General features: G+C 37.6%; 1 long non-coding RNA gene across 1 annotated transcript in view; it reads right to left on the bottom strand.

Annotated features, from left to right (window-relative positions):
• Positions 1-19,354, bottom strand: part of LOC114278964 (uncharacterized) — a 55,784-nt gene that overhangs the window by 33,983 nt on the left and 2,447 nt on the right. Inside the window, exons 2-4 of the long non-coding RNA XR_014364484.1 lie at positions 15,806-15,909; positions 9,581-9,613; positions 8,671-8,758 (exon numbers count right to left, since the gene is read on the bottom strand). This is a non-coding gene — a long non-coding RNA (uncharacterized LOC114278964). The remainder of the gene's footprint in view (positions 1-8,670; positions 8,759-9,580; positions 9,614-15,805; positions 15,910-19,354) is intronic.

Genomic DNA, 19,354 nt, shown 5'->3' with positions numbered 1-19,354 from the left:
AAGTGTGAAAAAAAGTGTCTTTTTCGACTCAGTTTTCAAACCGGGAGTCCAGCGCCTGTTCTGTAAGTTTCCAAAACTTACATTAGTCCCTCTCGAGGCGTCTGAGGTGCTCCCCGGGCCTTCTCGTGACTGTTACAAAAATTTGGCCCCCGATGGCCTATTTTCAAGTTTTAAGTGAAAAACATGCTTTTTTTGACTTAGTTTTCAAACTAGGAGTCCCATGCTTGTTCTGTAACATTCCACAACTTACATTGGTCCCTCTAGAGGTGTTTAAGGTGTTCCCCGGAAAGTCTCGCGCCTGTTATACGATTTTGGCCCCCGATGGCCTATTTTCAAGCTTAAGTGTGAAAAAAGTGGCTTTTTCGACTTAGTTTTCAAACCGGAAGTGTCGTGCTAGTTCCGTAAATTTCCACAACTTACATTGATTCGTCCTAAGGTGTTTGATGTGTTCCCTGGGCCATCTCGTGACTGTTACACAATTTTGGCCCCCGATGCCTATTTTCAAGCTTAAGTGTGAAAAAAGTGCCTTTTTCGACTTAGTTTTCAAATCGGTAGTCCTGTGCTAGTTCTGTAAGTTTCCACAACGTACATTGGTCCCCCTGGAGGTGTTCAAGGTATTCTCTGGGCTTTCTCGTGATTGTTACACAACTTTGGCGCCCAATGGCCTATTTTCATGATTAAGTGGGAAACAGTGCATTTTTTGACTTAATTTTCAAACCAGGAGTCCCGTGCAAGTTCCGTAAGCTTTCACACCTTGCATTAGTCCATCCCGAGGTGTTTGCGGTGTTCCCCGGCCTTCTCGTGATAGTTACTCGATTTTGGCCCCCGATGGCCTATTTACAAGCTTAAATGTGAAAAAAAGTGCATTTTTTGATATAGTTTTCAAACCAGGAGTCCCGTACTAGTTCCGTAAGTTTTCTCAACTTACATCGGTCCCTCCCGAGGTGTTTGAGGTGTTCCACGAGCCTACTCGTGACTGTTACACGATTTTGGTCCCCAATGGCCTATTTTGTAGCTTAAGTGTGAGAAAAATGTCTTTTTCAAATTAGTTTTCAAACCGGAAGTCCCGTGCTAGTTCCGTAAGTTTCCACAACTTACATTGGTCCCTCCCAAGTTGTTTGACGTGTTCCATGGGCCTTCTCGTGACTATTACACGATTTTGGCCCCCTAATGGCCAATTTTCAAGCTTAAGTGTGAGAAACGTGCCTTTTTCGGCTTAATTTTCAAGCCGGCAGTCCCGTGCTAGTTCTGTAAGTTTCAATAACATACATTGATCCCTCCCAAGGTGTTCCCCGCGTGTTCTACTGAATGCTACACGATTTTGGCCCCCGATGGCTTATTTTTAACCTTAAGTGTGAAAAAAATGCATTTTTTGACTTAGTTTTCAAACCGGGAGTCCTGTGCCAGTTCCTTAAGTTTGCACAACTTACATTGGTCCCTACCGAGGTGTTTGACGTGTTCCACACACCTTCTCGTGACCGTTACGCGATTTTGGCCCCCTGATGGCCTATTTTCGAACTTAAGTTTGAAAAAAGTGGCTTTTTCCACTTAGTTTTCAAACAGGGACTCCCGTGCTGGTTCTGTAAATTTCTACCACTTATATTCGTCCCTCTTGAGGTGTTTGAGGGGTTTCGCTAGGGTTCTCGTGACTGTTACACAATTTTGGATCCTGATGGCCTATTTTCAAGATTAAGTGTGAAAAAAGCGCAATTTTTGACTTCGTTTTGAAACGGCGAGTCCCGTGCAAGTTCCGTAAATTTTCACAACCTGCATTGGTCCCCCCCGAGGTGTTTGAGGTGTTGCTTGGGCCTTCTCGTGACTGTTACACGAATTTGGCTATTGATGGTCTATTTTCAAGCCTAAGTGTGAAAAAAAATGCATTTTTTTGACTTAGATTTCAAACCGGAAGTCCCGTGCTAGTTCCGAAAGTTTCCACAACTTCTATTGGTCCTTCCCGAGGTGTTTGATGCGTTTCCTAGGCCTTCCCGTGACTGTTACACGATTTTGGCTCCCCATGTCCTATTTTTAAGCTTACGTGTGAAAAAAGTGACTTTTCCGACATAGTTTTCAAACCGGGAGCCCCATGCTAGTTCGGTGAGTTCCCACAACTTATATTGGTCGCTCTCGAGGTGTGAGGTGTTCCGCGGGCCTTCTCGTGACTGTTACACAATTTTGGCCCTCGATAGCCTATTTTCAGGATTAAGTGTGAAAAAAAGTTCATTTTTTGGCTTCGTTTTCAAGTCGGGAGTCCCGTTGAAATTCCGTAAGTTTCCACAACTTACAATGGTCTCTCCTGAGGTGTTTGAGGTATTCCTCGGACATTCTCGTGATTGCTGCATTGTTTTCAAACCGGAAGTCCCGGGCTAGTTCTGTAAGTTTGCACAACTTACATTGGTCCCTCCCAAGGTGTTCAAGGCGTTCATTGGGTCTTCTTGTGACTGTTACACGATTTTGGCACCCGATGGCCTATTTTCAAACTTAAGTACGAAAAAAGTGTCTTTCTCGACTTAGTTTTCAAACCGGAAGTCTCGTGCTAGTTCCATAAGTTTCCACAACTTACATTGGTGCCTCCCGAGTTGTTTGATGTGTTCCTTGGGCCTTGTCGTGACTGTTACACGATTTTGGCCCGCGATGGCCTATTTTCACAATTAAGTTTGAGAAAATTGCCTTTTTGGACTTATTTTTCAAATCGGAGTCCCGTGCTAGTTCCTTTGAGGTGTTCCCCGGGCCTTCTCATGACTGTTACACGATTTTAGCCTCCGATGGCCTATTTTCAACCTTAAGTGTGAAAAAATTACATTTTTTGACTTAGTTTTCAAACCGGAATCTCGTGCCAGTTCCATAAGTTTCCACAACTTACATTGGTCCTTCCCAAGGTGTTTCAGGTATTCCCTGAGCCTTCTCGTGACTGTCACCCGATTTTGGCCCCTAATGGACTATTTTCAAGCTTAAGTGTGAAAAAGGTGTCTTTTTTGTCTTAGTTTTCAAACCGGGAGTCCCGTGCTAGTTCTGTAAGTTTCCACAACTTACATTGGTCCCTCTTGAGGTATTTGAGGTGTTCTCCACACCTACTCGAGACTGTTACATGATTTTGGCTCCCGATGGCCTATTTTCAAGCTTAAGTGTGAAAAAAATGCATCTTTTGACTTAGTTTTGAAACCGGGAGTCCCGTGCTAGTTTCGTAAGTTTCCACAACTTATATTGGTCCCTTCCGAGGTGTTTGATGTGTTTCCTGTGCCTTCTCATGACTGTTACATGATGTTGGCCCCTGATGGCCAATTTTCAAACTTAAATGAGAGAAAAGTGGCTTTATGGATTTAGTTTTCAAACCGGAAGTTCCGGGGTAATTCCGTAAGTTTCCAAAACTTATATTGGTCCCTCCGAGGTGTTTGAGTTGTTCCCCGAGCCTTCTCGTGACTGTTAGTCGATTTTGGCCATCGATGGCCTATTTTCAACCTCAAGTGTGAAAAAAGTGCTTGTTTTCGTTTAGTTTTCAAATCGGGGAGTCCCGTGGCAGTTTCATAAGTTTCCACAACTTACATTGGTCCCTCCCGAGGTGTTTGAGGTGTTCGCCGGGACTTCTCCTGACTGTTAATCGATTTCGTTCCCCGTGGGCCTATTTTTAAGGTTAAGTGTGAAAAAAAGTGTCTTTTTCGACTCAGTTTTCAAACCGGGAGTCCTGCACCTGTTCTGTAAGTTTTCAAAACTTACATTAGTCCCTCTCGAGGCGTCTGAGGTGTTCCCCGGGCCTTCTCGTGACTGTTGCAAAAATTTGGCCCCCGATGGCCTATTTTCAAGCTTTAAGTGAAAAACATGCATTTTTTGACTTAGTTTTCAAACTGGGAGTTCCATGCTTGTTATGTAACTTTCCACAACTTACATTGGTCCCTCAAGAGGTGTTTGAGGTGTTCCCCGAAAAGTTTCGCGCCTGTTATACGATTTTGGCCCCCGATGGCCTATTTTCAAGCTTAAGTGTGAAAAAAGTGACTTTTTCGACTTAGTTTTCAAACCGGAAGTGTCGTGCTAGCTCCGTAAATTTCCACAACTTACATTGGTTCGTCCTAAGGTGTTTGATGTGTTCCCTGGGCCATCTCGTGACTGTTACACGATTTTGGCCCCCGATGCCTATTTTCAAGCTTAAGTGTGAAAAAAGTGCCTTTTTCGGCTTAGTTTTCAAACCGGTAGTCCTATGCTAGTTTTGTAAGTTTCCACAACTTACATTGATCCCCCTGGAGGTGTTCAAGGTATTCTCTGGGCTTTCTCGTGATTGTTACACAACTTTGGCGCCTAATGGCCTATTTTCATGATTAAGTGGGAAACAGTGCATTTTTTGACTTAATTTTCAAACCAGGAGTCCCGTGCAAGTTCCGTAAGTTTTTACAACTTGCATTAGTCCACCTCGAGGTGTTTGCGGTATTCCCCAGGCTTTCTCGTGATAGTTACCCGTTTTTGGCCCCCGATGGCCTATTTACAAGTTTAAATGTGAAAAAAGTGCATTTTTTGATATAGTTTTCAAACCAGGAGTCTCGTACTAGTTCCGTAAGTTTTCTCAACTTACATCGGTTCCTCCCGAGGTGTTTGAGGAGTTCCACGGGCCTACTCGTGACTGTTACACGATTTTGGTCACCGATGGCCTATTTTGTAGCTTAAGTGTGATAAAAATGTCTTTTTCAAATTAGTTTTCAAACCGGAAGTCCCGTGCTAGTTCCGTAAGTTTCCACAACTTACATTGGTCCCTCCCAAGTTGTTTGATGTGTTCCATGGGCCTTCTCGTGACTATTACACGATTTTGGCCCCCTGATGGCCAATTTCCAAGCTTAAGTGTGAGAAACGTGCCCTTTTCGGCTTAGTTTTCAAGCCGGCAGTCCCGTGCTAGTTCTGTAAGTTTCAATAACATACATTGATCCCTCCCAAGGTGTTCCCCGCGTGTTCTACTGAATGCTACACGATTTTGGCCCCCGATGGCTTATTTTTAACCTTAAGTGTGAAAAAAGTGCATTTTTTGACTTAGTTTTCAAACCGGGAGTCCTGCACTAGTTCCGTAAGTTTGCACAACTTACATTGGTCCCTACCGAGGTGTTTGACGTGTTCCCCACGCCTTCTCGTGACCGTTACGCGATTTTGGCCCCCTGATGGCCTATTTTCGAACTTAAGTTTGAAAAAAGTGTATTTTTCCACTTAGTTTTCAAACCGGGACTCCCGTGCTGGTTCTGTAAATTTCTACCACTTATATTCGTCCCTCTTGAGGTGTTTGAGGGGTTTCGCTAGGGTTCTCGTGACTGTTACACAATTTTGGCCCCTTATGGCCTATTTTCAAGATTAAGTGTGAAAAAAACATAATTTTTGACTTAGTTTTGAAACGAGGAGTCCCGTGCAAGTTCCGTAAATTTTCACAACCTGCATTGGTCCCCCCCGAGGTGTTTGAGGTGTTGCTTGGGCCTTCTTGTGACTGTTACACGAATTTGGCCACTGATGGTCTATTTTCAAGCCTAAGTGTGAAAAAAAATGCATTTTTTTTACTTAGATTTCAAACCGGAAGTCCCGTGCTAGTTCCGTAAGTTTCCACAACTTCTATTGGTCCTTCCCGAGGTGTTTGATGCGTTTCTTGGGCCTTCCCGTGACTGTTACACGATTTTGGCTCTCCATGTCCTATTTTTAAGCTTAAGTGTGAAAAAAGTGACTTTTCCGACATAGTTTTCAAACCGGAAGCCCCATGCTAGTTCGGTGAGTTCCCACAACTTACATTGGTCGCTCTCGAGGTGTGAGGTGTTCCCCGGGCCTTCTCGTGACTTTTACACAATTTTGGCCCTCGGTGGCCTATTTTCAGGATTAAGTGTGAAAAAAAGTGCTTTTTTTGGCTTTGTTTTCAAGTCGGGAGTCCCGTTGAAGTTCCGTAAGTTTCCACAACTTACAATGGTCTCTCCTGTGGTGTTTGAGGTATTCCTCGGACATTCTCGTGATTGCTGCATTGTTTTCAAACCGGAAGTCCCGTGCTAGTTCTGTAAGTTTTCACAACTTACATTGGTCCCTCCCAAGGTGTTCAAGGCGTTCAATGGGCCTTCTCATGACTGTTACACGATTTTGGCACCCGATGGCCTATTTTCAAGCTTAAGTATGACAAAAGTGTCTTTTTCGACTTAGTTTTCAAACCGAAAGTCTCGTGCTAGTTCCATAAGTTTCCACAACTTACATTGGTGCCTCCCGAGTTGTTTGATGTGTTCCTTGGGCCTTGTCGTGACTGTTACACGATTTTGGCCCGCGATGGCCTATTTTCACAATTAAGTTTGAGAAAATTGCCTTTTTGGACTTATTTTTCAAATCGGGAGTCCCGTGCTAGTTCCTTTGAGGTGTTCCCCGGGCCTTCTCATGACTGTTACACGATTTTAGCCTCCGATGGCCTATTTTCAACCTTAAGTGTGAAAAAATTGCATTTTTTGACTAAGTTTTCAAACCGGAATCTCGTGCCAGTTCCATAAGTTTCCACAACTTACATTGGTCCTTCCCAAGGTGTTTGAGGTATTCCCTGGGCCTTCTCGTAACTGTTACACGATTTTGGCCCCTAATGGACTATTTTCAAGCTTTATTGTGAAAAAGGTGTCTTTTTTGTCTTAGTTTTCAAACCGGGAGTCCCGTGCTAGTTCCGTAAGTTTTCGCAACTTCTATTGGTCCTTCGCAAGGTGTTTGAGGTATTCCCTGGAAAATCTCCATAAGACGGCTGCATGGCATATGCTATACCGTACAAAATGTTGGATGACAATAAAAGGCAAATGTAAAAATGAGGATATAGACACAGACACAGACACAGACAGGAGGGGGGCACAACAATAAGAAATGACTACATTTCTCTAAAGCTACAAGTAGCACGAAGCATAGACAATATGAGGTGCTACATTTCTCTAGAGCTACAAGTAGCATGAAGCATAGACAATATGAGGTGAAGGAGCACAGGATGGTTTAAGAGTAGCAACGAAGGCAAAAAATATTGTCAAGAAGGAATAACAGAAACTAAGTTATAGGTGCCTCAAAGACAGAAGAAAAACACCCACAAAAAAAAAAAAAAAAAAAAAATGAGAATTGAGACCATGAGAAAGGACATAGTTATTCTAAAATTGAAAAAAATATATATGTATATATATATATATATGTGTGTGTGTGTGTGTGTACACTAAGAACAACCATACGCAAGAGGAACCATGTTGCCAAGTAACCATGATTAGTCTGAGTTCAGTACATTGGAGTATAAGAAACATCTGAACTATCAATAATACCAAAATGCTAGAAATACTTTAAAAAAAAAAAATACCAACAGAGCGCTTGTACATAGGTCCCACCACTTGGTATGGGATTCACCAAATATTTTGTCTAGTTGGTACGCTTGTTAGTTGTCCTAACATTTTTGTCAATAATTAAGTGATAGAGATTATATGCTATAAACCATGGAACTATTCCTTGAAAATAAACCAAATATTACAAATAGCATGTGGAACAATTTAAAATTGGAACAATTTAAAATTTTCCAAGTCAAACCACACTAGAACCAAGATAACTCCATTTGTGGCATTTGGTTAAAGTGGATCTACTTCAAATTAAACAAAAAGTTAGCTTTTTTCAGAAAAACATCCAATCATGCCTCTTAGCTTATTGGTTGTTTTGGGCCCACTGATACTTGCATTGAATTTATCAACAACAAAAAAAGAATTTATCAACAAAAAAAAATTAAAAAAAAAAACTTGCATTGTAGTATATTAACTTTAAAACTTGGCCCCTGGCAAAAGTTATAATTCTATATGTGACCCAATTGTAGCACTTTTTAAACAACCTTTGCCTAACACATGATTTTGTCAGTGTACCTAAATAAGCACCTTCAAATAGGTCTAGCAAACCCCAAACGGACCCTCAAAGACAATTCTAGATAAAAAAATTCAAGTTTTGATACTTGTTGCCTGCTTATCTAATACCTATGAACTCACATAACCCAACCATCTAAATAAGGGGAACCAACAGGTCAGTTATTCCCCTGAATCTTTCTATATACCAAATCCACATCGTTAATTTTCTTAAAGCATCAGATAGTTCTAGAATATAGCAAAAAGCAGACAATCATACATTGATAAAGAAAAAAACCATTTTGTAATGTAGTTCTGGTGTTTAAATTTGTAGCACATTTCTGATAACTTCAATTGTAAGGCATCTGTATTACATAAGGTTGCAGTCCTGAATTTTACTTCTGCCTAAGAATTGCAAACTAGTTTCAATTGGTGTAGTAAAGCTTATCTAAAGGACCATCTAAAGTTGTGAAGCAAAGATTTTGTCACATGACATATATGAAACTAAATCAATCATCCTCAATACAAATTATCGTGACAAACATATATACATATTCCATTAATTGGGACTGAAGTGGTGTACTTTAAAGGGGACGATTGGTTTAGTGCTTTTAAATTCAGGCCTAATAACCTTGAAGTAGTGAGTGTGAATACAAGGCAGCTACTTTGTACATAATGATTAAAGGTCAGCTCTGTGCCTAGAACCCCCATTAATAGGAACTAAACTATGTGTATTTCTATATATAAATATATATATATACCTTTATTTTATCAATATAAAGTTCAAAATATTATTGATCACTTCATTATAAAATCAAAATCAAAACTCAAGAGAATTGCTTACCTCTTCTAACACCAAATTGATCCAAGAATGGCCCAGATTGCCTAACTAAAAATGCCAAAAGTTCTGGTACATCGAGCGGTGGAACTTCCTACATCAGATATATAAGAAAAGCAGAAGAAAAGAAAACATTCAGCATAGTGTATTATAGATTGTAGGAAACTAGAATCATCAATATATCCAATCTATGACAAATATCAATCAATCCTAAGGAACAAACATACTACACCACCACATATGAAATTTTGACTATGCCTATTGGTCTATAATTAAACCTAGGCCTCAGGTTTAGGCATCTACGTACGTGAGATGTTAGAATGCGATAAATACTGCAACATGAAACACATATCAAGGATACAATGGCATGTCAATATCCATTACAAAATGGTGTTGAACACAACCACCTTGATAAAAGAAGAAGACGAAGAAGAAAAATGGCATTCATGTCCAATACAAACACCATATTGCAAAAAAATTTGTTTTCCCTGAAGAATGAAACACAATGCTAGCCTTTCAGTCTGCACAACTACAGCAACATGAACTCCAACAGGACATGACCCTCCCAATTAATGAGTACAACCACATATCATCCAACTAACAACTCAAACATAGGATGTAGGAAAAGGATTACAATAAACGTTGGAATCATAAGATTCATATTATTGACGTCTGAGAAAACAACTTCCAGTCAACAGTGCTTATATGACTATTACGTCATTGTTGAAACAACTCTCCATTTTTTAGAAAATAAATAAATATAGATATATATTAAATAAAATTCAATATTTTATCTCCTTTTCTTCCCCTAGTGCCTTCAGAAAGAAAATATAGATTATAGACTCAAAAAAAAAAAGTTCTAAAAAAATTAACACATTAACGAATGATACATGAAGAGGAGTAGTTCAATACTAACCTTTGAATCAGTTGGGTCCTTGCAGATTGCTTTCTGCAAAATAAATAATTGGGTAACAGATTAATAACGAACATATGAATCCAGCTTGCAATTCTAACGTAAAATGAAAAATAAGTAGATATGCATCAATTACTAACAAAGATAATGATCAGGAAATTCTATCATCTAGAAACAAGTTTATACATTATTACCAAGCATTCACTTCCTATATTGGAATGAATCAAAACACATGTTATAGTTAGCAGCAACATTCGCACTAATCTTATGTTTATGGCCTTCCTTTTAATGAAAAAATGTTTATGCCTTAGGACATAACTAGTTCCTTGCATACCTTCAATGGACATGGTATGCCACTTGATGCATAAATATTTGATCCCAAATAATAGCCAGCCTCGAAAGAACATAACAAGAGTACAAGACTGACAATGTATGAAACTTAATAGTCAAAACTACTGCATTTACTGCCATGCCAAAAAATCTCAATTCAAATTATAATGGATCTACAATGTTGACTTTCAGAAAACAACTAGTTGTGTCTCTCAAAAACGAAAGGAGTGATAAGAGTAGTAAAAACATTTTTACGCAGTTTGAACAGGGTGACAAGAGAAGTAAAAACATTTTTACGTAGTTTAATTTAAACAGGAAGATCCAACCTTGTGAGATCATTCCCTGTTGAATAAACCATGTTGGGAACTTTTAGAGATGCATACTTAGGTGATATACGTCCCAATGTCCCGTATTACCTTGCATGGACCAAGGATGGAAGAATAAACAGCAATCTACAACTTTAAGAAGATCATTTTTTATGGAAAATCGTAAAAGGCAATGAGTCTCATGAAGAGCCAACAAAAAATATACATAGTTTTGTAAATAAGAAAAATCCAAAAGAGCTTCAACAGGGTGCAAACCGGAGTACATGCAGAGAAGCAAAAATGACACACAAAAAATATCTTTAGAATTGACCAAAAAAGTCCAATGATTGCAGCAAACCCCTATAGGCCACACAAATAAATTGCTTAAAAGAAGGGAAAAAAATGCTTCCATGGTCACAAACACCTCACTCCTTGAAATGAAGTCCTATACCTCTCCTTCCATAGACAAAAAAAGAGGTATTAAGGACACACTTCTTAAACTACATCCTCACTTGCTCACTCTAGACCAGCAACTGGAGTCCAACAACTCTTAACACAAACTTTGGCATAAAACACGCCATCTGACAGAGGCAAAATGTAGCACGGACACGGACACGACACGGACACTCCATTCTTACATTGTGCTAATCTAACATGTATCGCCCTTAATACCAACCATGCTTCGCCGTGGAAAAAATCATCGCAGCCACTCTATGGGAACATTTACTCTGGTGAAAGTTTACTGCAGTTGAAATGCAAAATGTCATGCTTTTTGGTAACTATCCAGTGCCATTCCTAGGGATCAAAATCTACGTATATCCCATGATCTACGTATATCCCAAATTTTAGTTGACTTGTATAAATCTTTCTTAGCCAGGCTTAAAATATAACCCTAATAAGCCCTCATCTATAAACAGGGTTTTATTTCACATCTTTTGGTCAAACGACTATTGCAGTAACATTTCAAATAAAAAATTAATTTGACAATGCTAAAGATCTAGTGATTCAGATAAAGTGCTAATGCTTCACACTTAAAATGTTGTTTGGCACTTGAAAAAGGTCTAGAGGAGATTTAGCCCTCAAAATGAAAAAGAATTTGCTTAGGATTGATAACATAACATGATAGAGATTATGAATTGTTCATTTTATTCAATTAAACCAGTACAAATTTGCTTTATGCCAATCAATTCTGCAATCAATATAATAATCAATTAGACACACAAAAGGATTCCCTTTTTCTTTTCTTTTTTGCTTCTTCCTGTTGAAAATCAAAATGGACAAAAACCACAGGACCCCGTAGCCAACCAATTCACCATTAGTAAGGGAAAAAAAAAAAAAAAAGAAACAACCCAACCCTAACCCAGTTCATATGCCCGAGGTGTTGAATCCTAAAACTTGTTAGCGTGTTTCTTATACCACTAGAAATCGGTGATGTTTGTTCCTGAATGGTTGGTAGAGTATCAAGCATCCATGATACTCTGTGAATTCACCACAAATTATCCACCATTGACTAGGAAATCACCAAAACAAACTTGAAATGTATTAAAGTGATGTAAAACGCATATTAATCTATTGATAGTGCAAGCGAATATGGATGCTTCTCTTATTTGACAAATTTATTTTGGTTACAACTAGTTTAATTCTCCTCCCATACGAAATTGCTGGTCCATTTTAACTATTCCAAACATCCCAAAAAAATCATCTATGTTTTTTTATTTATTCTTTCTTTCAATTTGTAGGGAAAAAAATACATTATTTATTGACCCTACTAAAAGGCATGAATGCTGAAAATTGACAAACAGTTGGGGATGGAACGAGTATTTATAAATGAGATGACTTGAAGACCAATCCCATCCAAAATCCAAGTTAAAACCACCTTAGACTTTGCAAAATCGTTGGCCACTGCTCGAGCCATGAAAATCCCTAGAGATTGGGTGTCTGCTTCCACTTGAGATCTCAGTTTTTTAATAGATTGGGTGTCTGCTTCCACTTGAGATCTCAGTTTTTTAATAGGTGGAAACAAAGTTGATTGAAAACTCACAATTTTCATACAATGGAAGATTTTTTCTTTCAAGCTTGTCCCTTAGCTATCCTTCAAGTCAAAAGTTTTCCTATAAAAAATTGGATATATTGTTTTCTTTATACTTTTGTTTGGATTTGACTTGCTTTCATATGTATTTTTTCTTCTATGATTTTGCTAAGCAGTCAAGTCACACAAGGAGGGTTCTTTCCATTCTAGTTGCTCCCAATATGTATTATTATTTCTTCTATAATTTTGCTAAGCAGACACAAAGGAGGAATAAAATGATTGATATTTGCTCCCAATAGGTATTATTTCTTCAATTGTGATTTTGAAGGTTGGAGCTAGTCCTCCTATGCATTTATACATCAACTTCTCAGCACACCAAAATCCCATCCAATCAATTTCCATTTGATTCAAATTCTTGTTAGCCCTCCAACACATAGGAGAATATAATGATTGATGTTGGCCCTCCAATACTACTAAATCAATGACAGCCTAAGTTTTCTAATCCAAGATTAAATAGTCTGAGAATTCAACATGACCAGCCTTAAGACAACCAACTTTATTTTGTTCATGTTGTATCTCAAGGGGGAATAATGAAGGAGAATTTTCCTCTTCCCGGTAGATAAAATCCAGAACGAGACACAAGGAGAAATCCCGGGCAAAAATTACATAAGAGGGAAAAAGGCCAAACTATACATCAACCCATAAGCTAAATTCTTCCGGCAAATCAATCAAGAAACAAAAGAAAGAGATTCCTAATAGTATTTATCAAAAGAGAGAGAGAGAGAGATTCCTAACAGTAATCTACGTTACACGGACTCGGGTGCGGATATCGGGTACGGGTGTGCATCTAAGGGTCGGACACTTTAAAATTAAAAATTAAAAATACGTGGATACGGATCCAAATTAGGATACGGATACGGAGATACGTTAAATAGTTATTTTTAAATATATTTATTATATGAAGATGAGTTTAAAAAGTTTAAGGAATAACAAATTTTATTAAAAAAAATAACAAATAAATAATGAATAAAAATTATAAACATTATTTTAGACATAAAATAAATTATATTATATATGATAAAATAAATTATTTTAATTTTAGACATAGAAGTTATGTTATTTATGATATATTATATTATATAATATTTTTTTGAATAAATAATATTATATAATATGAATAATATTATATTAATATAATTTATATTATATATAATTCAAATTATATTAAAAAGAAAAGTCAAAGACCTATAGAAATAAAAATTGTGTTAGCTTCGCAGAGACGACGGAAGGGGAAGACCTAGAAAATTGGTTGGTAGAGCAATGACTTCGCAGAGACGACGGAAGGGGAAGACGACGAAGAGAGTCCGAGATCGAGATCAAAGGGGAAGACGACGAATCACAGTACATCGACTTCGCAGATCAAGCTTCGCAGATCGATCGATGATCTGCAACCGATTGAAGTCGAAAGCCAGGTTCTCCCCTTGCTCTCTTCTCTTTCGATTCTTCTGCCGTATCCGTTTCTAAGAAGCCGTATCCCGCACCCGTACCCGTGTTGTCTCGACACAGGTACCTTCGAAATTCCAAAGAATCCGTGTAACATAGGTAGAGGGAAAGAAACTTGAGGCAACAGAAGATGGGCAACCCACAAACACTCATCCACAGGAGCCGAAATACATAAAGAGAGGCTAGGACAACCCTCACAAGGGTCGACTAGGCCAGAGGAGCCTTCGGCTGAAGTCGAAACAGCTCTGTGGGACCTTGGCTGGTTCCCACAGAGACTCAGAGGCAACAAAAGATGGGCAACCCACAAACACTCATCTACAGGAGCCAAAATACATAGAGAGAGGCTAGGACAACCCTCACGAGGGTCAACTAGGCCAGAGGGGCATTCGGCTGAAGTCGAAACAGCTATATGGGACCTTGGTTGGTTCCGACAGAGACTCAGGGACCAACGATACAGAATGGGTGGTGATAGGTGATGGCTAGTTGGTGGTAGCGGCTGTGTGAGTGACGGTTTTTAGGGTTTTGGCTACCATATAATTTAAGAGAATACAAAGCTTGAGTGATGATTATGAAATCATCACCTTTTATATTAATCAATCAACTATTACAAAAGGAAGCCCTAAGGCAATGATTAAGGAATCACCTTTTATATTGATTGATTGACTGACTGATTAAGGAATCACAATCAATCAATCACAATCACAATCTAATCTAAATAAGGAAATATTCTAACAGCTTCTGCTACTATAACACCCATCTCAAATCATAACAATTGTTCACTTTGAGCTAGGCCCTCAAGGGTTTAAAGCATGTTGTTACTTGGAAGGAATATGAACTCATTTATATAGCCCAGGAACTTCTCCTACCTAGACGATGTGGGATGGAATGTGATGTACAATAATGAAAGTGAATTCACTTATATAGCATACTTAACCTAAAATAATAACCATATAAAAATTCTTTGACAAGGAGGAGTAATGCCCTTGGACTACTGCACGTACTTGAGTCAATAAAGGTGAACACTTTTGCAAGTGTCCCAACAATTGTTGGGCAAGAATGGACATAAGAGCATAGTCAACAAGTATTCATTATTGTCTAAACATCTATTCAACATCAAAATTGCCAAGTGAAAGAAATGTCCTCAATATCATTACCTTCCATTTGGGCAAGTGTACTAATGAAGTTTTACCAGTAAATACACTAGCTATGTACTAAACGGAGAGGAGGGAAAGATGAATTGAGCACTCACAATACCCATAATTACTGTAAAATCCAATGACAAATTAGCAGACGTTAATCAAGTTTTTGAATATTCTACTGAAATCAAACCTTCAAGTAGCAAGGCAAGACATTGTTGATTGCCTAAATTTCAGTTTTCCCATCCTTTCTGGATAGTTCCTAGCATCCTAAATTTCTAGATGAAATAAATGAACATTCACCTTAAACATGCTTTCATATTATGCTAGCCAAACCACATGTTATGAGTATACTTGAAACAATGGCATTTGGATCCTGTATGCACAGCGACATGCAAATTGTCTTATTATTGATTATATTGACACTTATGATATTTAACTCGCAAAGACAACAATTCTATCAGAAACTTTATTAGTCACGTTACTCTCTGGATAGTTTCTGATCCAACTGAAGATGAAGCATTTTCCATGTGTCTTTTCAATAAAGTAGGTATATAAGAACAACATGCAATCATTTATTTATCTGAGCTGCGAACTCCCGTCTCTGTTATTTGTTCATAGCATGTAATGGACCTCTCTAATAATAACTAAAACAAACATGCAATGTATAACAAGTATTGCAGGCATGCACAGAGTGATCTTGTATGCTCTGTGTAAACTGAAGTCTAAATGCTTCATTAGCATGTTTTTGAACAGATACTTCATTAGCCTGTTTACTAATGCCAAAATTAAGGACATTTTGCATCATCGATACTAAGTGTACGTCCTGGACAAAACAAATATATAAAGGGAAGGAAGTGTCAATCATAACATATGTATCCGTAATATAGTAAGTTAGAGCTTCTCGGAGCAGCAATGAACTCACCTAACATTGTTTGGGGTAAGCTCATTGAGTGTTGATTCAATAATGGTTGGGCGGAATTTAGGGGGCAAGGATGACCCCACTAGCCAATCATTAGGAGGATACAACTGCAAAATAATTTCAAACGAACAGTTGATGTCAGCAAAGCAAGTGACTGCTGAAGAAACAACAATCACTCAGACTGAGTTTGAACAGGATGAAGATGGGGAAAGAGAACAAAAATTCAACTATTTAATTTCATGTATTTGTTTAGCAGGAGAAGGGTGGAAAATACAACAAAGTTAAATATCTTATACAACCCACACCAGAATGGCAACTTTGCTTCTAGATTCTTACAAAAAAATACAGTCACTTTTTTCTCTCATTAAAGTAGCCAACTATTGTAACTTTCTCACAAAAAATTAAACCAAATGCAAATGAGAAAATAAATTTTCCTTTCACCTTTTCTTTCACTTCACTATCTATCACTTTTGTTTTCCATCATATTTTTTACTTAATCAAATGGACCCTCAAGATTCTCATTGAAAAGTTGAAGTGCAAAGCAAGAAGCCAAAGAAAGAGAAGCAGAGAAAAGCTACACTTCTTAACTACATCTTGTAAGAAAATAAATAAAAAGTGAAAAAAAAAAAAAAAAAAAAAGAAGAAGAAGAAGAAGAAGAGAAGAGAGAATCAAAAACTGCACTCTAGTCAATCAAAGAAACGTCTCCAGGAAATATCGAATTAGTAGTGGCTTATCTCCAAAAACCGGCTTTGTATGAATTTTACTTGTCAAAACAAGTCTAAGTTGAGATTGAGCCTAGCTCCTATGCTACTGAACCAAGCTCAACCTCCTTGTACTTGGCCGGCTTCATCTCATTTACAGTCTAGATGAAGTGGGAACCTTCACCTTCATCTAGCACAAGTTAGCATAATAAACTGACTCAGCTTGCTTAATATTCAATGATCCAAACTCATCAAGGCAAGTGGTGGGTTGCTCTTAAATTATCCTCCAACAATGCTTCACTGCAAAAAGTAGCATCAATCTTTTCCTACTTAAATGGTACAAATAAAATTCCACATAAAGACTTAAATATATAAATAAAACCATCAAAGCAATCATGGCTTACTAAGCCAAACCAAGCCTTAGCAAGCTCATCAAATAAATTGAATTCTACACCATTTATAAGTGAGCTTGACTTGTGAACTGAAGCTTGTACCCTACACAGCTTTCTGTAAAGAATGCACCTCGGACAGTAAAAAACAATAAACATCAGGAAAAGAAGAAATTATACCATTCAAAACCAATCAACCACCTCCGAATTCAAATGACAAAACTTTTTTTTTTTTTTTTTTTGATCAGCAAAAACAGAATTTATTGAATAGATCAAAAAAGAGGCAAGGATGAGGCATCCTCTACAAGTAAGAAAACACAGAAAGAAAATGCATCTCCACAAAACAAAAAATAAAATCCAGAAACAACTCCTAATCCAATAACCACTTGCATATTCATGCCACCGTCATCCATCTAAGAATAATCATGGGGAGAATTTGGCTAACCATGGGCCATGCAACTTTTCAACCCCCAGTTAGCAGATAAGTGGGATCTCAAGGATGAAAAGTTCAAAGGATAAATTATTTATCAAAAAAAAGTTCAAAGGACAAATCAAAAGATGCGCAGCTTCTTCATCATTTCATCCTCTTGGAAAGAAATTAAAAAAAAAGACTATCAAGACATAGCACAAGGATGGTAACTGAGACTGGTACAACATCCATAAAAATGAACATTCTGTCGACAAAAGAATTTGAAGAGGGTTGCACATGCTACTTTTATAAGTATGGTGGGAACCGTATGTTAAAAATGAAATTGCAATTGTCATTTCCTTTTTCCATTGTTATAAAATCCTGTTTTCTCATAAAGTTTGTACAAGAGACTATCAGGTTTGAAAGAATTTTGGTCATCATTGAAAAGAATATACAAAATAAAAATAAAGAAGATAATCCAAATTCTTAATTAAAAATCGACACAAAAATAAGAAGAAAAACATCTCCACAAAGGTAAATAGCCTAAAATTGCAATGCTTTCTAATGCAATATCATGCACAAGGATCAAAATTTTGTTGCAGCACGACATTTAAAAAGACTCCGAAAAAGGAATATCTAGTAAACATGCCACAAATGCAATGGAAATAGCAAAAAAAACTTTGAAAGACAGGTGAACACTTGAAGCACAGAAGAAGATTTATTAATGCATATCAAAATAATTTCCAACAGCGCTATTACAGCAAAAGCACACTTAGAACAGTTTCAAAGCTGATATTCTTTTGTACTATAAAATAATCATAGACAAAATATAACGTTGTCATATGAACTCAACATTTTAACAACATTTTAACACAAGTAAAACAATTCAAAATAAAGGTCATAGCAATTAGAAACTAATATTCCAAAAGATCTTCCAGTTATTCTGATATTGGTTCACCTCTTCTCCTTATCTACTTATTCTCAAAGAAATTCGAGAATTTTTTATGCATGTGCTTTTGGGTTCTAAAAACTCAACAATAAGGCTAAAAGAATAATAACCTTTTGTTCTTTTTAGACTATATTGCTGTCGACAATAAATTCAAAATAATAATAATAATAACCATCCCAAACATTTTACGAGCAGTTTTCAGTTTTTTATGAAAAGTTTATTTTTATGAATATCAGCATTTTGGTTTTGCAACCAAGCTTTATTGTACTAGAAAGAAAAGACATTCAGCTAATTCCATGCAAAGAGAATTTTCATTTCTGTACAGATAAAATAGATTCAAAGAAACTTTGATGTCAAATGCGTTGTCTAATTCCCCTGCTAAAATGAATATAGAGACCATCACTCTGGTCCACTATTGCCATATATGACCAAGCTTTGAAACCATACTGTTTAAAGTCTCATTTTCAAAAGAGATGCCTACAAAATTAGGGCCACCATTATACAGAAGCTCCAACAACTCAAGGAACTAGACTATCTAAACCAGTAAAGATCATGTTATTGCCCATAAGCTACGCATGATACGAACATGCCGACACAGGAAATTTCCAAAATATCAAGACATAACACAATAGTAATCCAAAAAAGGGCTCAATATCAAATGTTTCGACTCCAAAATAAAAACTACACCTCCATTAAAGATTCTCCTGTTGTGCTCCTAGATGCATCACCAAAAACAAATCACTAAAGACTCCGGCCCATTTCTTTCTTCTTCCCTTTTTTTTTTTGACAAGTAAATATATTAGAAAGGTGCCAAAAAAAGGAGCACAGTCACCACTTTACACCGGCTATGTTTGATTTCGGTTTGGATTAGGCAGATAAGATACCCCCGAATGTGTAAGCCAGGCAAAGGCATTTTAGTCATTCACATGCAAAAGAGTTATCCCCGGTTTAACTGTCCCACCCCTAGGACAAAATAATCCCTCATATGTAGGTAAAGGGGTCACGTGGGATTAGCTATTCTGAGCAACTTTTGCAGTACCAAATGTGGGATTATTTACGAAACAACACAAGGATGAGGGAGGAGTCACAAGTCACTACATCTT

This window comes from Camellia sinensis, chromosome 3 (assembly GCF_055761805.1).
Source record: "Camellia sinensis isolate YWXY chromosome 3, ASM5576180v1, whole genome shotgun sequence".
Lineage (NCBI taxonomy): Eukaryota > Viridiplantae > Streptophyta > Magnoliopsida > Ericales > Theaceae > Camellia > Camellia sinensis.
Note: the sequence above shows the minus strand (reverse complement) of the source record. Positions and strands in the feature narration are given on the sequence as shown.